General features: G+C 41.3%; 1 protein-coding gene across 2 annotated transcripts in view; it reads left to right on the top strand.

Annotated features, from left to right (window-relative positions):
• LOC6582225 (bifunctional heparan sulfate N-deacetylase/N-sulfotransferase) overlaps nucleotides 1–21,839 on the top strand; it is a 53,921-nt gene that overhangs the window by 1,382 nt on the left and 30,700 nt on the right. The window contains exon 1 of one of the 2 annotated variants that reach the window (XM_002007893.4): nucleotides 13,513–13,684. The exons of the other annotated variant lie outside the window; for it this stretch is intronic. The gene's annotated coding sequence lies outside the window, so the exon portion shown is untranslated. Of the gene's footprint in view, nucleotides 1–13,512; nucleotides 13,685–21,839 lie in introns of those variants that run through there. 2 annotated transcript variants of the gene reach the window in all.

Raw genomic sequence — 21,839 nt, 5'->3', positions numbered from 1 at the left:
TTCCACATTTTTGTACCCTATCTAAGCGTGGCATATGATCGATTGCTGAATTGATTTGTAACGGTACTTGGTTGTGGCGTTGGAATTTATGAAATTAGATGGAAATGGAAAATTAGCATGTTAAGATATTCAAATTAATGATCGTCACAAATTAAAATTATTTTAATTTTTAATTAATATATTGGAATTTTTTTTTAAATATGTGTAGATTTTAAAATTAAATAATACAATTTTTAAATTGAGTTAAGTTCTGGAAATTATTCTTAAAATTATTTCCATATTCTGACTGAATAATTTTATAACTTCTTTTTCAAACCATTCTATATTTATTAATTATTATTGATGATCACATTGCCTATTGTAGTTTATCTATGATACCATATTTACTTCATTCATATACATACATTTCTGATCTCTTTGATAAAAGGCATTTTGTATTCGTTGCATTTTTCTTGCTTTAGTTGTTTGGCTTTTTGTGTTGATCATTGTGCTTTCGTTTTGTGCTCCTTTAGCCATGGCTTTGCTTTTCATCTGTCTTTCATGGCCACTAAATTTATTGGTCAACATTTTATCTTTTTGGTGCTCAGGCACCCACGCGGCGACTGCGACGCCAACTGCGACGTTAGCTTTGGCAACGGCAACTCCTTCAACTTGTTTTTGGGCTTCTCTTGGCGCTCGTGTGTGTTGCACGCCCACATGGAAATTTAACGCCTGAATGCGCCGTCGACCGGTTCAGATTCTAGATAGTAGATTTTAGATTCATGATGCCGATTTCGATATTTCCCCAAAACGTGGTCGACAGCCACATAAATATTATGGAGAAGGGACCATAAAAGTGAATGAACAACAAATACACAAATATACAAAATTTTCCGACATGAATTATGAGCATATGCCGTTAGTTTTTAGTATCAAAAACTTTTCTATATCTCTTTTCATTCCTTCTGTCTGTCTGGGGAAAATATCTTAATTTCAATAAACTTGGCTGCGTCCCCATTCTATAAATTTTACACAGACACACATTCTCATAAACTAATGTTTTGTTTATCTTTAGATGATTTGTTTATGCATGAGGATAGACAGGGAGGGGGAGAGAGAGAGGAGAGAAAGAGAGGGAGCGCTATGGTGGTTCCTGATGTGTTTCTGATTCAGCGATTGCAGTCGAACAAATTTTTGCAATTGTTGGTGCTTATAATTCAGGCCTTAACCCATTGTTGGCCACATGATAAACGACGGCTTGTTAATAAATCAAAGGCAATCGTGCATTGTATGTTTGTGTCCTGTGTGTATATCCTGTGTGCCGCTGCTTCAGCTTCTGTTGCTGCTCCTGCTTCTGCTCCTGCTCCGGCTCCGGCTCCTGCTCCTGCTCGAGCGAAAAGAGTGCTCGTTACAATGTCAGAAAGTTTTTGTTTTGCAACTTCTACATGCCGCTTGGTCCTTGGAGCATGCAACATGATTGGCTATTGCACTCAGCACAGGATACTCGTATTTCATACGCCTTGTAGATTTATGAAGTGCCCAGGCGAGCCGCTTGACTACGTGGGCGTGTATCCCGCTCTCCCTCTCTCTCTCTCTCTTTATTTATCTCTTCCTCTCTCTCTCTCTCTATGGCTCTCTCGCTCTGTGCCTCTTTGTGTGCCTAACGTGCTGCAAGCTTGTGCTTAGGGTTAGCATACATACTTCCTGTGCGTCCTGTGCATCCTGTGCCACAAGCTGCCATTGGCATTCTAATGATTTTTTATTGTTGTCGCTTAAGTGGCCCATTGTACAGCTGGCAACATATTGTTCCGACAGCGCCCACTTGATATCCAAACCCCATTCAGGTTGAGGCGCCACAGATGCTGCCAGCGCTTCTGTCGCTTGGCCAAAATGGACTTTCGTTTTGCTTCCTATCTATAACAAATTGGCCATATGATAACATTTCTAATTATATACACTGATTAAAACAGTCAAAATATCAACAGCAAATTAATCATAAAAAACATTTTTTTGCACAGTTTTAATTTGAACACAAAAAAGTTGGGTGGTTTCTGTGATAAGTTCAGATGATATAGATCTAGAAAAATAAAGCTGTGAATGAAGTATATTGTATAAAAATTTCGTAGAATTTAGATTAGCTAGGGCTAATAATACAAATATAATAATGAGAATATATATATTTTTTATATGTATATAATATAGTATTTATAATATCATTATATTCTCTAAATATTATGTTTTGTTTTCCTTTTTGTGCTGTAGACAGAATCGTAGTATATGCAAAAATAAAATGAAATTTGAAAGAAATTGCTTAAAAGCATATTTATAATATATCTTTTGCTTTTTTTAAGACTTCAAATATAATATATTTTGTATAATACATAAAAGATCTTATACATCTTATTTATTATTCAAAGAATTCAGAGTGCAATCTTTTCCTTGGATTGTTCTCTATATGCAAAGTTTTAGCATTTGTTTACTAGATTATTAAACTCGAACAATTTGAGCGTAAACTTTATTGCTTTAAGCTAATTTTATTATTACTTGTTTTCTGTTCAGCTTGAGTTAGATGTAGGTAGCTCTTTCTAAACAGGTTTTGCATATAAATCTTCGAGCTTTATCAACTTTTGACAGTCACGATCGTTCAGTTGCTATATTTTTATGAGATTCTAATTATACTTGAGTTTTGTTTTTAAATTGTTTTCTTTTTTTTTATTTCGTAATGAAATGATCGTAAAATAATATTTTTTAATTGGAAATTCTATTAAATGCGGGGGCATGCGCTGCTTAGTACTGAATTCTCGTACATTTGAAGAGCTGCAGTTGAAAGGCTATTTCCAGCTGCCTGAGTACAATTCAAGAGTAAATTATCAACTGGAAATTGATTGCGATCTTTGGACTTCACATAATGATCTTTAATATGGCTGGCTTTTGTTTCCTTTGTCTGCTGCGCTGCGGCTGCCTGGCCCGACTTGCCCCGGCTTGTGCTCTAAGAAATCTTCTTTTCTGCGGCTTATGTTGCACAGTAGCTGAAATTGCCTGCTGCTGCTGCTGCTGCTGCGGCCTTTATGCCTCATCATAGTAGAAAATGCATTCGGCTTAGTCACTATTTGCCCGCCCAGACAATCCAGCTAGAGAGGAAGCGCTTGGCGGGGGCATTTAAACTGGTTCGCTGTCTTCTTCTTAATGCGAACACAAAATGATGCGATGCCTGCCTGAAGTAGCTCAGAGCTCAGAGCCGAGCGCTGTTTCAGTTCTCGTCTGAGTTTGTGCCCTGTGCGCTGTTTATTATGATCTGCTCGCGAGACAAAAGGCAAAATGCCAAATAAGCCGTATGAAAAGCAGCGCCAGGACATGAACCTGCCACAGGCTGAGAAACTGAGAGGCTATTGTGGGTGGGTCCCTGTTGTTGGGGTTGACTGAGTGCCTCTGCAGTCTAATTCAGAACGCGCTAAAGCAAAGCGATTAACTGGATTTACGTACGCCCCCTCGAGCTTAATGCTGCTGCTGCTGCTGCTGCTGCTGCTGCCGCTGCTGCAACAAAACCCAAGTTCGCTCTTATATTCTTATATACAAAGTTTTTTCATTTTGCAACAAGCTTTAGCAGGACTTATGAGCACAGCAGCTACAATATAATATATACATATTTATCTAGGAGTGTTTATATATATATACTAACTATATATGTATATGTACATCTATATATATGATGCGCTGTAAATATGTTTGTTTTGTGTACCTTCATCGATTCAAATAGCGAAAAGCTTTATGTTCTTCGACCAGCTAATTAGCAGAGCCACACATTTTGTGTTCGGAGCTGTGGTTGCGCGGTACACGCTGCTCTAGTGGTGGTGGTGGTGGTGGTGGTGTTCGATGGGGTATGCTGCTAATGACTGTGCTAATAATTGCTTTGTTGTGGCCGTCTGCTGCCGCCCTGCTGCTGCTGCTACTCCTGCTGCTGCTGCTGCTGTTGTCCCAGCTGTCATGGGTTGCGCTCAGAGCTGATCCGAGTGACAGAGAGCCGTCAAAAAAGCAGCGACCCGCAGCAAGGCTGGCGTTAATGGAAAATTGCGCTCTAAAATAATTATTTTGCAGTTAAACGAGTGCTAACAGAGATTTTAGAGTAGAGTCTGTGGAAAATGGAAAGTCGGGGTAGAGTGGTTTATATTGAGACATTATAAGAATGGAGATTGAAAGTAGATTGACATAGCTAACTTTGAAATAAAACCTTGTGGCTGGAAATAAATTAAAAATTTAAATAATGAAGGCTTTCAACAGTGAGCTAGTTCATAACAGATAGAACTGATTCCTTTCCAAAACTGATCCGAATTAAGTCGAAGTAACTCTTCAATATTAACTTTAAATTGCTTTAAAAACATTATATTTTATCATTTAGTTATACATTTAGAGCTCAATCGCACTACTATTTTAATGTATAGCCATTTTCTCATAAATACTACTATTTTATGGATACTACTACTTTCATGAATTGTACTATTTTTCAGAACTACTATTTTCATTATAAGTATTTGAAAATTGATGTTCAATCCGCTCATAGAGCTAAGCTGGTTCTATTGCAAGTTAGTTCCCGTTCTCTGTAAATTCATTTCCCTTTTTTTTTTTTGTCTCTGCTACGACTTATATTTTAGGTATTACAAATTGTAATCGGTTCACAGAAATTACGCTGGTTCATGAACTGGTTCGTGCTGTACCGTAAATTGCCGCAGTTTACGAGATTTTTGTTTTCAGCATTTTTGCGTGTTTTGCTGTTTGCGTTTGCTTTGCTTTGCTTTGTTTTGTTTATTTGTTGTTGTTGTTGTTGTTGCTGCTACTATTATGAGCTTTTATGTTTAGCTCGTAATCTTCATTCTCAATTACTGCCACACTTGGAATACGAGCTACCCGATTCACGCTGCACCGTCCCGTTCCCTCTGTTTCCCGCTGTGCAGTTTGTGTTACATTTAAAATGCTGCCAAGTCTTTTAGCAGCATTTTTTGACGATTTTGCCAGCTGCCGTTGCTGCTGCCGTTGCTGCTGCTTCTGCTGCTGCTGCAATTGTTCAGCTTCTTCTTCATTCTTGTTGTTGGTATTTTTATTTCCGCTGCTGTTGTTGTTGTTGTTGTTGCTTCTACACATACCGCAGCTGGCCACAGGATGCGCCAGTTTGGCCGTTTTTCGCACACATTTTTCACTCGGATTTTTACGCGCTGCTCTGCGGCCAGCCTCGCCTCGATGCCAGCCCACCGCCTCCTCTGTGCCCCTTTGTGGCCCTTGTGTCTTTTCATCTAGTTTTTCTTTGGTCGCCTCGCTAAGACCCCCCTGTTGTTGCTCTTAAGGCATGTGCATGCCTTTGTCTAACTGCTGTGGTTTTTTTTTTTTTTTTTTTTATATATTTTTTTAAATAAAATTTGTACACTGCGCTTAAGCAACAAAACGGAATGGCATAAAAATAAAATAAATGTTCACAGCTAAGCCGGCGCATTGTTTATGTGTGTGCGTGTGTGGGGCGTGGCTAAAGTTTTGCCTCAGCTGCCGCTGCTTTTGCTATCGTGCTTTTTGCATAAATATGTACATACACATATTCTTTATTCTTATTTATATTTTTTTACAATTCTGTGTGTGTATTTTTTATTTATTTTTTTTTATTATTTATGTTATATGCTGTGTGCGGAGACGCCACGCATGGGGGCAGCTGATTGCTTTGTTCCGGCGCTTAAGCGCCCCAAATACCCTACATCAGCATTAAGAGCAGCAGCTCTCACGCTCTCCCTACCCTTGGTTATTATGTTTATGAATTTTTGTGGTGCTTGTGCTGTTGCTGGTGGTGGTGCTGCTGCTGGTGGTGCTGCTGCCTGTGTTGCCTGTGCAATTTTATTTATGCATTTATTTATTTATGCTCTCTGTATGCGGCTTGGCTATAAATTAGCGCACAGTTTTGGCGGCACTGCAGCGCTTGTTAAACTGTGGGCAAAAATCAATTAACAAAATGACCAGAAAAACGCTGACAAAACTTTTGTTTGTTGCGCATTTAATTACAACATTTTTCAGTGCTGTAAAACGCATTACGAATGAGTAAAGGGCGGCGAGCGGCGGGCGGCGGGCGGTAGTCGTTGGGAAATCAAATTGCAAATTGCAAACGCTCGGGCTTCTTGTTGTTGTGGTGGCTCGCTCGAATTGCACCTGGCCCACTGCAAAAGCCAATGCACCCAATACGCAAAAAGTGTGCCAAGAGTGCGACGTGAGAGAGGAAGAGGGAGAGGGACAGTGGGTAATGGGCAATGGGCGTGTCACAGTCCGCTGACATTTCACGCATTTAGTTGTCGTTTGTGTCCCCATCCGGATTTTTGCCTTTAACGCAATCCAAATGAACGAACGAATGTTTCGTTTGCAGCGCCATGAAGGATAAAGTGTGCGTGACGTGCAGTCAGCCGGACCCCCACCTCCCGCCTGCCCCTCTCCTAGTTGGCCAACCGTTTGCTAAAGCATTTTACTGTTCATTTATGTGTCGCCATTTTAGTTGTTGCAAACTTTGCGTTAAGCTGTCGCCCATTCGAATCACACAGGCTGGGCAGGGCAGGGCAGGGGAGGGGAATGGAGAGTGGAATGTGCTCGTCCTGTCGGCGGCTCTATGCACACCATAAAGTCAATTTGTAAAACGCTGCACCGGCCTGGTTGGCCATCAATGGACTGGAAAGCTGCCGGTGCCAGCGACGGGATATGCGCAAAAAACGATATCGCATTATCTGCTGGACGCTTGCAACATTCCGGATATCGTTAGGAAATGAAGCCAACAGACTGCCATGATGGATGACTGTGTGCATGCAGAGCGCATAGAGCTAGATGCTTTTTAATTGCATATCTATTTGATAGATGTCAAAAAACTGTGCGCTGAATATGCAGAATCTCGCTGCTTCTGGCCAGAGAGCTTTTGCTCAATTTCTTTTCAATGCGCCAAATTTGCATATTTTCCAATATATTTTGCCAAACATCTAAAAAAAAATATATCAGCGCTTTTTTATGGTTTCCGCGCCATATCTCATCTATTTATTGGCCGTCTCTTTGCTGCTGATTTATTTGCCAACATTATTCACAGTTATTTATAGCTGTTCTATCAGATTTGGCTGTCGCACCTTTTGTTTTTTTTGCGTGCGTTGTTAATTGCAATCATATTTGAAATGTCAAGAAGATCGCAATCGTTCAACATGTGTGCGCAATTCCCCTAAGGACTCTTTGTCTGTTTGCGCGTGTCAGCCACGCCTACAGCTTCCGCCATTATCAGTTACATGTAGGGCTCACTCCCGAAAAGCCCAGTTGGTTTCGTGCCCTTTTTAAAACGCAATTTAAGTGTAATAGAGTTGCCCACCGAGCACACACATACATACACACACACACACACACACATACATACGCACACTCGAGTATTGTTATGTAAATGAGAACAGCACAAAACCGATGCCAATCATTGGAAACACATACACGCACGCACAGCACACACATACATACACACATATGTACGTCGCACACACCAAAAATGTACACAACAATAAAAAGCGATTTAACACACAAACCGTTTGAGCTGGAGCCTGCAATGCGACAGGCGGAGTGCAGGCGAAAGGCCGCATAGGATATGGGCAACCGCCTGGAACAGGACGAGGCTGTGTCCATGTCCATGTCCATGTCCACGTCCACTCACTGCATGGGCCAAATTTGTGCGCCGAGCAGGCTGCAGCTGATAGATTGTAATCCGGCTGCTGCTCTTTGACTGCTTTCAATTGGCTCACACATAGAGAGATAGAAGGAGAGAGAGAGAGACGCACGTTGGGCAGCATCCTGTTGCCTGTCTAGGGAACGAATGTGCCAAATTCAGCAAGAGAGACGCGAAAGAGTCAGAGAGAGAGGAAGAGAATTGGCCGATTGGCTGTGTGCGTGTTAATTTAGTTTTGTTGTCAACGGGCAGGCTGCCAAAACAATTGAAACAATAACGAGACAAGTGAGGGCCGAGGCAGGACATGCTCGACTAGGCCAGGCCAGGATGAGATTACAGGCGTCTAACGGCATTAATTTGCTATCAAGAGCAGCAGCAGCAGCAGCAGCAACAATAACAACAACAATATGAACATTTAACATGCTTGTAAAACCACAAAATGTGTTGTGGTGTTTAGCGTTTGATTAATTGCCAGACGCAACCAAACCCCATGGCTGGCTTGCCTTCCCTTAGGTCCTAAAATGATTATGGCTGGCAATGGATTCCTCTTTTTTTTTGCTGCTTTTGGGTAAGTCTGGCAACGCCGCCTTTGACTTGTGCCAAGGACCTGTGCGGCCCATAGGGCGTCGGCTATTTCGTTAACAATAAATAACGCTTGAGACAGCGCCAAGAGCTTTTGTTTTGCCCAGGCAAACTCTCGAGTGGCTGAAGGCGGCGTCGGCTGCACGGCTGATGTTGCCTTTGATCTAGCGCATGGAACGTGCGAAAACGGTTAGCCGAGTGCGAGGCAAAGTCAGGCGAGTCAAGCCCGGCCAGCACGAGTCTAACAGATTGATGGCCCTGGCATCTGCCACTTGCGTCCTGCTGCCAGCGCCATCCTGTTTGCCTTTCATAATGAATGCGGCTTGCTGCCAAAGCAAAGGCGGCACAAACAAGCCACGTCTAAAGCAGCAGCAGCAGAGCCAGCACAAGCAGCAGTCCGACCAAGCAGACTAGCAAAACAGGATGCACATACACACACAAACACACACATACACACACTCAGATGTCTAGCTTGCTACATATCCACTTTATTATGTTGCCAACCCCCAGCAAAGTCAATATCTTCTAACCCCCCATTCAAGTTATTGATCAAATATCGCATGTCACTCCATGCTATAGACTGAGTACTGTATGCGACATGGGGCATGGGGCATGGAGCTTACGGCATGTGGCATGGGTCATGCACCAACCATAAAAGCCAACTAAAAATGCCATTTAAATTGCCATTATGTACTGTTTACTGTCCTGTGGTCCACGTCCTTGTCGCTCGCAACTGACATTTCAGCTGTCATTCTATTTGGCTTTGCTTTGTTTTGCCCGTCGCTGTAACTCATCATCATCAGCAGCATCAACATCGCCATCATCATCATCATTATCCACATCATTCTTATCAGAGCTAAAATTACACAGCTTCCAGCTCAACCTTCTCGCATCGAGATGACATTAAAAACAGACCTTCAAAAATAAATTGGCGTAAATAATACAGAAATAAAAGAGAAGAAGAAGAACGTGGCACAAATTTATTTTAGCACTCAATGAGAGAAATGAAAATTTGTTGTTCCACTGTGAGTGCAAAGGTTGACGCAATAATGAATCAACTGAAACATAAAACCAAACGGAACGCACAATTGGCACAGTGGTTGCGAAATTAATAATGTTGATTGATGTGCACTAATTAAATGAAATATTTGATGGCATGCTAGGCTCTAAGAGCCACAGAGATAGAGAGAGAGAGAGAAAATGTTGCTATATTAAATATGAGATAAACTTAGATTTATTTATAGGCATATGCTTAACAGCTCTGAGATATGGCCGACAGGCATTAATGATGGTGAAAACTGATGCAATTTAATTATCTATTTATTTCTCCAGTGGTATTATTAATTATTATTATAATTTTCCCATAAGCCTTAACTAAAGCTGTCTTTAAAATAAATATATAATAAATATCCATAGACCATGTCAAATGAATTGAAATATTATATATATATCCTCTAGCCATCAAACCCATATTCACCTGAAGTAAGCTTATAAATTGGCAACTTTTGCAAAAAAAAAATAAAAAAAAAAAATAAAAAACAATAAAAAAAGTGAGCGCTTCGAACCACTGTGCATTGGCGCGTCCCACGTGCCGCCTAAAAATGCATTAAAAAGTTTTATTGTCGTTTTTGTCTGGCCAAGCGTGCGTCGGCCATATTTGTTTGGCTTCCGTTTCCGTTTGCCGCTGATGTGGCTTCACTCTCGCCGGAAGTGGGCGCATTACAAAGAGCAACGCCTCCACTTCCACTACCACTGTCACTCCCAATCCACCAGCTCCACCGCCCACCGCCCACTCTAGTCACCCAGCACTCAGCAGCGAAACGATAGTATTAACGTCATTATCCCCAACAGGCGGGCACTAGAGAGCAAAGTGTGTGCGCTTCATTCGCATCTGGTGGTAAGGTGCGAGCGTTGCCGCAATGACCCTCATTAACTTAATGGTCAGCCAAGTTTGTGCTGGACGCCATTTTGTTGTTGTTTGCCCCCGCTCTCTTTCTATCTGCCTGCTGCTGCTGCTTGCTGCCTGCCTTTGTCAACTGCTAAAAATTGCATTAAAGAGCATTAATTGTGCACATTAAAATTGCTTTAATGGCTCTTTGGCCGCTGTGACGGGGCCAATTAGAAAATCAATATGCAGCACTTTGTCAAAAGCTAATTCAATTTGCAATGAAGAACTTATGTAATTAATGGCCTGACTAGGTACGAAGGCAATGGCAGCGCAGCAGCAGCAGCAGCAGCAGCAGCAGCAGCAGCAGCAGCAGCAGCAGCAGCTATCAATTATTTGTTTGATATTTCGATGGCGTTTAAAGTGCCATTAAAAAATTGTGAGACTGAAATGAAATGACAAAGCGAATGAGCTGGCTTAATGAGGACAACAATATGCATACATACATATATAAATAATTAATTGCTGCTCAATTTATTTTTAGCCATAGCAACTCAATTTTCATTTGATACGTGTGCGCTGCACTAATTATAGTCCAAATTTATTTGTGTGAAAAAAGCAATCAAATCTAAAGTGTCAATAGATATCGTTCATATACATATCGTATAACAGATATATATTTGTATTTCGTGTTTTTATGTGGATGTTGATGTGGCTATGATTATGTTAAAGTCTAAAGCAACACACACACGCAAACGTACCCAAATACATTTGAATGACTTCATTGACAGCTGGATGTCATTTGGTCGCCATTAAATGGCCTATAAATGTGTCATAAAAGACTCGTTTGCGTGGCTTTGTGCCAAGAAAGAAGGAGAGAACAAAAGAAAAGAAAATCTGAGCTATCCTTGATTGTGATTGTCATTAGGCTAAGATGTTCGCACACAGTGCGTATGCGTAATATTTGCTAATGCTAAGCCAAAACTAGCCACACGCACAGCCGGCATCTTCTCATTTATGGCCTGACAGCTACAACAGCAACAACAACTGCAACAACTACAAAATGTTCTTTATGCGCCATAGAAAAGGAAAAAAGCGTAGCGAGAAAAAAAACCTGCAAAGCAAAAAAAACTAGCAAAACATTTCTAATATGTGAGTTTTATTTTATTACATTTTATTACACACAAGTTGGCTGTCAAATGCGTACACACACACACACACACACACACATAGACATTCTTTCACACACATACACACCTACACAGGCATTCGCATAAGGGTAGATAAAGTTGCCAGTTTAGAGCTCGCGTCGTGGGCATGTCCTGGCCACGTCCTCAGCACGTACGACGTATCTCCGTTTCCGCAGATAAACGCGCGCATCTGTGTGAATAGGCCTTCACTGCCAGCTTGGCTCTCTAGCTATCTGTCTGTATGTGTGTGTGTGTGTCTGTGTTTCCTTTTAACAAAATGTTTTGATTCGCATTGAAAGACAGGACTAGTCCGTTGCCCAGCTCAACTAATCTGTTATCCTTGCTGCTGAGCTGCTACAACGCAGCCTTTTACCCTCTTTCTCTGTCACTCACTGGAACTCCCACTCTCAATCTCTCTCTCTCTCTCTCACTTTCTCTCATTCCTTATCCGTTTCTCTCTCATTCTGTCGCTCCCTGTTTCAGCTTTTTCAATTCATTTTATTTATTGAAGCATGAAAGGCGAATCTACAGCTGTAAACAGATACAGATACATTCCCATCCGACACACAGAAGCCACAGATACTTGTGTACATGAGCTGAAAACAGCAGCAGAAAACTGCCGCCGCGTTTTATTTTATTTCCTTTTGTTGTTGTTGTTGTTGCTGTCGTTGTTTTGGTAAAACTCTCTGTAGAAGAACGTCTTGAATAGGAACAAAGTTAGCTGAGGCAGCATAAAAGTTTAGAAGTTTTCCACTGTTCAGCAGCTAATTAAGGTTTTTTGTTTGATTGCTATCGTTTGGCAATATATGTATGTATCGGGAATTTTTTTTTTTGTTTTTTTTTGTTTTCGAAGCTCTAAACATTTCAAAGCCAATATAAATTTCAAGTATACGATTTTCCTTTGAATTCTCCCATCCTAATTCAATATACAGAAATACTTATATTCGAAGTAAATGTGAAGTAACTTCACAGTTTGTTGGCTTGTTAGAGAGTTTATTAAATTATATATAGATGGGCACCCTTACCTTGCTCTTTGGCTTGGCTAATGCCTTCATTGGCAGCTTGACGGCTGAGTCAATGATGCCTTGAGCTTTGGCTTATGTCGTCTGCCATGTTGAAGCTCGTTTTAGCCCCTCTCTGAGAGGGTGGCTTGGCATCGCTGTCTGCTAGCATTGGCTTTTGCATAATTCTCATTAACTTGATGGATAGTTCAGCGAATACTTTTCAGCTAGAAGTTACACTATATGCAGCTTCAATTAGCCAATTGTTGGGGATTGTGTAAAATCTAGAGAATGCCATGGGCGTTGAAAAATGTCTCGCAATTTTTCGTAGCACACTTTTCAGCGTTGAAGTCGAACTAATTAGCCATTGTCGTTAGCCGGCAAATTGAGTTGAAATTCAATTTGCCAAATCATCACAAAATGCAATAGCAAAACGAGAGAACAACACAACAAAACGAACGAGAAACAAGAAAAGGCCACGAATAGAAAGGAGAAAAAAAAAAAAAAGAAAACAAAGCAAATCCTAGCCAACAATCAAGTTGCCTCGTTGACTGGTCCGTCGAGTGGCGACAACAACAAAATGAAGTGCCATGGACATTGGTTATGTATGAGCCAGGATATGGAGATGGAGGGCACGTGGATTCGCTGCCTGGACTGAGTGCTGCCTGAACTTGGCGTGTCAGTGGCGCTTGCCATCCAAAAGGATTCCTTTTGGCCAGCACTGACAACGGCTTTTTGCAACACTGTCTTGTTGTTGTTGTTGTTGCTCTTGCTGTTGTGTGTCCTCTCATTGTTGTCCTGCACTGTCTATTGTTGCTGGTGTTGTTGTTGTTGCTGCTGCTCGCATCCTGCCACTGACAATAAAACCGCCTGCTGTGTGTCCTTTTTTTTTTTGGTATTTTTTTTATTTTATGCTCTACTGCTTTAGATTTTTGCAACTCTTTTGCCGTGCATTCTCGGTCAGTGACATTTAGCGAAGTACGCGGCGTTTGTTGCCTGCCACGGCGTTGCAAGTTGCAAGTTGATTTCTTTTACATAATGCTTCCTTTTTTTCATCGCTGCGACGGCCCAGCGGCGTTTGTCTCTGACAACACAAACAAAATCGGCTTTTATTTAGTTTTTTTTGTTTTTTGTTAACTGTCTAAAACTGTAAAAAAAAATGTTGAGCAAACAACAATAACAAAAGTTTCGCCTTTCAGTTGTTGTGCCCAGCGATTAGTTGTTGTTTTGTGGTGCTGCCATTAAAAAGTACTAAAAATAGTCAAATACCATGGGCGTGTTGTGTGCAAAATGCGCTCAAAATTATGCTGACCTAGGCTGCTGAGAGGACTGTGAAAATGTGGTAAGAAATGCAGGGTCTTAAAAATCTTATTATTAATTATTATTATTTATTATTTATTACTATAAATATTATTTATTAACTTTATCATTTCGCCTTGTCAAATATGTGCTATGCTTCAATCATTTAGAGACTATTCGATTATCAAGCTATCGATTGCAAATTTATCATAAATAATCCCAACACGCTGTCAGTTTTTTCAATATTTCCAGCCATTTTTCCACAATTTCTCAGCCAATGCAAATACTTCTTAAATCTGTCTGTCATTCATTTATTTCTTTTTTATTTCTAAACATTTTCACACTGTGCGCATGCTGGCACCTTGACTGGTTATATATGTATGTATGTATGTATGTATGTATATAAAAAAAAAACAGCATAAAAATTGCAAAGCATATTTACACATGGCCTTTGGCATTGTTTTCACTGGCGGCATGCAACATGCAAACGTTGCAATCGTTTCTGTTGCTGTTGTTGTTGTTGTTGTTGCCTTCGCTTTTGGCATCTAAAATAGTTGGTGGCCTTCTGCTGTGGTTACGTATTCTTCCTGCGCTGCAATTTTGCACTGTTTTTTTTTCCTTTTATTCTTTTTAGCCATGTCGAACACAACAATATGCTGTGTTGGTCGACTGGCTGTTCGGGTGACTGGGTGGTTGGGTGGTGCACGCTGGCTGTCGTGCTGTCTGCCTAACCATGTTAGCGGTGCAGACAAGTCCGAGCCATAACAGAGAGCCACCCACTCCAAGCCGACGCAGGCCTTTTGTTGTTCGCCATCTTTTGTAGCAGCTGTCAATTGTTGTTGCTGTTGTTGTTGTTGCACTTATGAAACTTTTGCAGCCAGTTTGACAGCCAGCCAATCCCCAATCCCCAAAGCTTAAACACAGCCACAAATGTCAACCGCCTTGACTCATTTTGCAATTTATTTATAGCGAATTTTATTGGTAGTTCAATGGCCGCCATTCGGTTTTAGGGGCAGTCTCTGCTCACCCGCCTCCTGCCTTGGCGAAAATCTTTCCCTTTTGGGTTGCGACAAGTGACAAAGTTAAATTGACAATACGAAATGTTTTGGATGTTTGGCTTGAGCGGACAACGGCCCATTGTGTGCGCGGGGGGGGACAAGAGGGCAAGCTACTGTTCGTGCGAGAAACTTTATGAAAATCCAATTGATTTTGAAGCAAAGCGCAACTTTCATTGACCCAAATTGGGGCAAACAACTCAAACGATTTCCATTGTTGCCACTGGCTGCCAAAATACAATTTCATAAATTCCATTACTGCGTGCAGTCCTTCGCTCGCTATCAGTCCCAGCGCCGTGGCAATCCTTAATGCACAAAACTTTTCCAGTGCCTGGCAAACTTTTGGCACTTGAAAAAAAAAAATAAAATAAAAATAAAAAATAATAATAAAAAAATTTATCAATATATGTCAACGGGGTCGGCGAATAAAACTTTTGCTATAAAACACAATTTCGTTTTTTTCCCTGGATTTTTTTCCCCCATATTATTTTTTCTGTTCAGTTGAAGTTGGTAGCTGTTTAATTTGTTATATGGAGCTGCTGGCCATCGATAGTCGTTGGCCAAATCTCAGCTTTGCCGTGCAGAGTTCCGTTAGCAATTGGTAAACATTTTCCGGTCAATTTGCCGCAACTTGGTTAGCCAACTGGCATCGATTAACTTTAGCCAAAAGTTTCAGCTCGTTTCGTAAATAAACGCAGCAGCAAACATAAAGAACAAAAAAAAATTGCAATTTTAGTTTTTGTGTGGCCACCATCGGGCTGTGGCCCGGCCGGAATGGAGTCTCGGCTTAAGTCCGGCATCTTTCATTAACAAATCTCTAAGCTCTGAGCTTCAACTTTGGCAGTGCAGCTGCGCTTAGAAACTTTCCACAATACATCGAGTATAAATAAAGTGTTTTAGAACTCATCCTAGTCATCGTCGACGTTGTCTAGTCTTTTATGCACTCACATAAAATCGTGTCAGCTGCAAGAACATTGTTAACCTGCACAAGTGCTTTATCAGCTCAACAGTCCATAAAAAAAATATAATAAAAAGCGAGTTGAAGAGGCTTGGCTGGGCATAGCTGACTCGGAGATGCTCTAAACTGTGCAGAGCATACGCAGTTGATTTAGATTTGAATGGAATTAGAGGGCAGAGGAGAAGAGGTTTTGGCATAAAATTAAATCTTATATAAGTATTTCTATTATACATTATAGCCTGCTATATGTATTTCTCTCTCATCTTTATCAACGCAACTTCTGGTTAAACTAAAGCTCGCACTTGCAAAGAGCAAATGTGTATCAAGCAGTCTAGGTTTACTGCCAAAAACCTTTCCTTAAATAAGTAAAACGAGAGGCAGAAATTGTTAACCAACATTACGCATACGCCACGTCGACGGCCGTAAAATATTTTACCAGCTCTCGCATAAAAAGGCTGTCACTTTTAATTTGTCGCTTTAACGAGAAATTGTTGAAATTACTTAATGCGTGTTGCTGATGCAAGTTAATATTTAATGCCGTTGCTAATTTGATGTGACTGACTTTTTGGAATTTTGTATTTAATTCAGTAGAGCATACTTTACTTTGTTGCCCACATCATCTGTCTCGCTTCCACTGCCACTCCCCCACTCTCTATGACACTTTTCCTCCTGCCGCCTTCGCCTGCCTTTGCCTGCCTTTGCTTATCTGACGACAGCAGCGCAAGTCACGGTTTTTATTCAATTTGAGCGCAACTTGTCCCGGCTCCGGCGATTTATTTGTGTCATAAAATTATTAGCAAACTCGAGCAACGCCCCGTACAACTATCTCACACCCATACATATACACAACTATATATATATATATATATGTATATACATATATTTTAAGTTTGTCAAAGTTTGCAACAATTTTTCACGCTTTTGACGTTGGGCGACAAAAAATGCGCTTCAATATTTTGCGCTCGGCTAAAAATTGCAGTTGAAAATTGTTTGCTGCGGGTGGCACACGAAAGGGGGCGGAGGGAGGAGGGGGCTGACTGCCGCGACTGCCCGGCGTTGCCCGGCACTGCACGGCGTGTCCGGGTCAGGGTGTAATTATGAAATATGCGCGAGCTAATGCAGCTGCTCTCATAAATTTTATGAGCTTTCGTTTGTTGCTGCTGTCGCTAGTTGTTTTATATGGCCGTTTAATTAAGGCCCGATTCGTGGCATTAGATAAACTAAATAATTATTGTTGATATTTTTGCACAGAATTTCTGGCAAAAATTTCGCAGTGAACGGAACAAGTTTTGACTGCACTTGTTTTGCATATTGCAATTGTTTTAGTTGCCATGAATAATTACAAGCGAGTGTGATGCAGGCAATGCAGTACTCTCAATTTGTATTTTAATTAAGCCATAGCTGGGATTATTTGGTAGAAATATGAAACACACCAAATCAACATAGACAAACTAGTTGGCCAGATTCATCAAATGCCTGAGGTTGAGTTCGAGTTGCAGCAACGCAAGCACAACATATTTTTGTGAGGCAACTTTCAGCGTCATTCAATGATAAGTTTTGCATGTTGTGCCAGCTGACGTAGCAACGTAAGCTAAAAATTGTGGCATGCACCTGAATGCTCAAGTTACCACAGAAACAACATAAACTCGATTTGACTGTCGCTCGAAACATGCTAAATTGGCATCTCAACTCCCACTGACTGACTGACTGACTGACTGACTGACTGACTGGCTGACTGGCTGACTGGCTACGTTTCCAGTGGCAACAATCGGGACCACAAAATTGCTTAGCATTTTTGCTTTCATCAAGAACATGAGACGCGGCGCAGTCAAGACCTCAAAATTTCTCGTCAAATATATGCAGAGTGCTCGTCTAGAGAACAACATCATAATGCCAGAGCACTGGGCACATTAACATAATCGGACGCGGGCAGCTGATGCGATGCCACTGCCAGCAGTAGGAGCAGCAGCAGCAGCAGTAGGAGCAGCCACAGCAACAGCAGCAACAGCAGCAGTTGTTGTAGTTGTTGTTGTAGATGCTACAACATCATTTTCATTTGCACTTTGCACCCGCTGCATGTCCCGCTGCGGCTGCCGCAGTGTCAACAACGCGACTGGTTCGCTATTGTTTGGCGTTGGCGGAATAAACAACGCGGCGTGTCCAGTGCAGGCAAATCGCATAGAGAGGAAGTCGAAAGGGTAGAGTGGGGGACGGGTGGGGGCTGAGTTGGCTGGCTTGGCTCGGTTCGACCGACAGTTGAAGCCCGCAAAGTTTTAGCTTAGCCTGCAGTGCAGCGGGCTCGCGCTCGTTATGCACGCGCATAAATCAAAACAATAAAGTTCAAGCGAAAACAATGACGTTCTAGCTGATCATCATCATCATCATCATCATCATCATCATCATCAGCAGCAGCAGCAGCAGCAGCATAATAATGCTGTTGCTGACGTTGATGCCTGGACAAACATGAAGCAGTAGCAATGGTTGCTGCTGCTGCTGCTGCTGCTCCGGTATCCTATTGTTAGCTCGGTCCACTCTATTGATGGGTTGCGACAAATTATGTCATTGAACTGCTGCAGCTATGCCCCAATTGCTGTTGTTGTTGTTGCTGCTGCTTGTTGTTGGTGCAAAATGAAAAATTACAAAATATGGGGCAGCACAGCTCGTGAATGATGATGTCGGCATGCTCATGAATAATATTTAGTTGATGTATTTGTTTACTTGATTTGCTGTTTGCATGCAATTGATTTGAAAGACTCGAAATGAGGCCAAGAATTTATAACTAAACAAGAGCAATCAAATTGAATTTTCCAATTTTCATTTATTTGAATTTAAGGTACTTAAATTTATGATCCGTGATTGTTTCTAGTTGCAATCGCATTCCAATTTGCAAAAATAATTAAATATAGCCAGGCGCACAAATTACATGCAAACAGTGTTGTTGTTATTCGGAATTTGCTGTAAGTAGATTGAATTAATATATTAAATTCAGCATATGAAAAACGTGCACGTTAATGCGCTCATTTTGAAGCCTGTACAGCTAATGCATTAAGCATACGCCGCGTTGGTGGTTGGGCAAAATGAAAAGCACTTTGAGCCGTGGAACAGTTAACATAAATTTAATGATTATTAATGGCCATTAAACAAGGCCACAAGCCAACTAAAATGAGACAATGGCTAATGGATAAAATATTTTTATGATAGCCGCGACTCGACTCGACGCGCTTGTCATGCCTTTGGCTAGTGTATTTAATGGAGTTGTCTCATGGACAGACACAAACTGGGCCATTATTTATTGCTTTTACATGAGTGAAAGGCCACGTGCTGTCTGCAGGCGAATGCCTGCAATATTGCTAAAGATAAATGTGACATATTTGGGCCACATTTCAAATAAAATGCTGTCTGTCTTGTTAAATGCTCTAAATGTGCTCAAATATATATTTAACTGAAATTCCTGTGCATTGTCCGAATACTCTGAAGAATTTGTACATACATACATATATATTTGTCTAATGCAAGCAAATATCTCACACAAGTTCATCCTTTAACTGTAAACTAAGTGCAAACTTCATTCGACAAAGTACTTTCCATTGGTTTGCTTTTTCTGGCAGCTCAGTTGCCGCCCTGCCTCGGCTAACAGCAATATAAACGCTTTGTGGGTCAGATATGAAAGCAAGTTTTAGATTTGATATGAGCATTTGCGTTGCCTTTGCATGTGCCTTGCACGCCCATAATCCCGTCGCCACATGTGCAACAGCAACTTCGTAGCTCCACTGGGGCTACACTAGGGCAGCAGCAGCAGCAGCCCGAACAGCAACAATTCAAAACCAGTTACACGCCTAGTCAATTACACAAAGAACCAACACAGAATGCGAACACCAACGCATCGTTAGCAACTGCGGCAGCAGCCTCCGCAGCAGAATCACGACGGCCAGCCGCTGCCTCTGCTGGCTTTTGCTGTTCCTCTGAAATTACCCATGGCTGCACGCTTGTCTGCAGTTTGAGGCTTTACTGTCACTCACCAGGCAAACAACAACAGCCACAGAGATCACTGCGTGCGTGGGCTCAAACCCAAAGCCAAGCCAAAGCTGAAGCCCACGCGAAAGTCTTGGCCAAATCGTTGACTGCACTTGCCCAGTTGCCGGGGCGTGGCAGGGACGCAGTTGCAAGCCACAATGCGGCAAGCAATCTCCAATGCGGTCGAAACGCTAAGCCGGCAGCAGAACCAAAAACAAAAGCAGCAGCTGCGACATTGACACAGACCATGACTGGAGCTGGAGCTGGAGCTGGGGCTGAGGCTGAGGCTGGAGCTGCAGTTGGAGGTAAAGTTGAGCGATGTGGGCGTCCATTAAAATAAAACGTTGCCCCAATTTGTGCGCCGCTGGAGACTTGACGAGTTGTCTGGCAAATGCTGCCAGTTGCCTCGTCATTCAAATCTGTATATATATAACTGTTTATATATAAATAAACGTGTATATTTCCTATATATAATTATAGACATTGAATACTTGCTGCGCAGTGAACTGGAAAGAGATAAGCGTTCAACGGCTTAGAAATAAATTCAATGCCACGCCGTGACTTTGTGGCATCTCAGAGCGCTGTACCTTCGAGCTGTGACGTCACTGTGATAGAGGAAAATAATGAAATAGAGCAACAGAGACAGAGAGAGAGAGAGAGCGAGCGAGCGAGAGGCCTTAATTGAATTAGTTATGGAGCTGAGAGCTGTGCAGTTGGCAAATGTTTTTCCTTTGTTAGTACAACACTTACGTGGCTCGCATTAGCCAAGCGACTGCAAATTGCATACTACAGCTCAAGTGGCATTGTCGACGACCCCGACTGCGCCCCCGCCACTCGTTTCAATTCCTTCGTCACTTGAGGGCAAAATGAAATAAGATCGAAATGATGTAAAATACATTCAAACACTTTGATTGTGCGCTGCTCTGCGCCTCCTCCTTCTCCTCCTCCTCCTCCCTCGTGGCAGAAATCAACACTAAAAATCTACAAATGAACACATTGCAAGTGTCTCCTTGAACAGCTCTGGTCGCAGGGCATTGGCGAACCGTACACGATTTGTGTTTTAAGCACGCTTCGAGCTTCGAGAGCCAAATGTGGAATGTGCTGAGTGAATTCGATTGAAGAGTGCTGTTAGATCTAGCTCTGTTCCCCTCTCTGTCTCTGTCTCTGTTTGGAGTGCATCAAAAGTTTTTGTTGAATGCACAATTTTAATGTTTTAATTAACCAAGCCAAACACAAGCGAGCGCAAATATATATATAGATATTCTCATTTGTGGCATTTTAATGGAAGTTTTATAAGTATCATGTATAAATCCACTCGGGAATTTATTCTATTTCATTTCACTTTTTTTTTCTTTTTTGGCAAAATTGAGTGTGATATAAAGCAGAGCGCATTATGGAAATAGAGGCACATGACAGCCCCAATATAGAGACGCAGCTCGTCTAATTGACAGCAACAACAGGAATACAAATACCTCTGGGTGACATCTCCTAAGTGAGATATGTCTCCTAGCGCATCTATAGAGAAGTTTAGGCAGTTGTAACAACAACAAGAATAACAACAGCACTTGAAAGACACTTTATGCGACACTTCAGACCGACATTCCATGGCATGCTGCATGCGCTCTGGGAACTGTCACAAGTGAAGCCAAAAATGTTTTACAACGATATGCGTAATGCCTAATTGCCAGAGAAATTTTCTAATGTGCTTGTAATTGTTTCAAATTTGAGTTTGAAATAACTTTTAGTTAATGTTCCAGAGTGCAGCAAGTGTAAGATAATAATGCTATCAAATATTTAAGAGACTTCAAATGAGCTGTGGCTGGTTATTAAGATGAAGAGATGCTGAAGAGTTCAAATTTACTCTATGAACAGCTCAATAAATATTTATGAAATTTATAAAGTAAATAATATTATTATAAAATATGAAGTATAAAAAAATAAAAATAAAAAATTTACAAAAATATATGCCTATATATTTTACATTTTATTATTAATTGCCTATATATAACAATAAAATTCTAGAATATATAACTTATTTTCTACATATGTAGCCATCTCATGTCGTACAACTTGTCAAACATTCCCAACAAATTATAAAATTCTGAGTAAATCGAAAAGTTTGCTACATTTCTTCGGTATTGGATATCCAATCACCTGGTCGCCGCCTACGC

The sequence above is a fragment of the Drosophila mojavensis genome, unplaced genomic scaffold, assembly GCF_018153725.1.
Source record: "Drosophila mojavensis isolate 15081-1352.22 unplaced genomic scaffold, ASM1815372v1 contig_74, whole genome shotgun sequence".
Classification (NCBI taxonomy): Eukaryota; Metazoa; Arthropoda; class Insecta; order Diptera; family Drosophilidae; genus Drosophila; species Drosophila mojavensis.
Note: the sequence above shows the minus strand (reverse complement) of the source record. Positions and strands in the feature narration are given on the sequence as shown.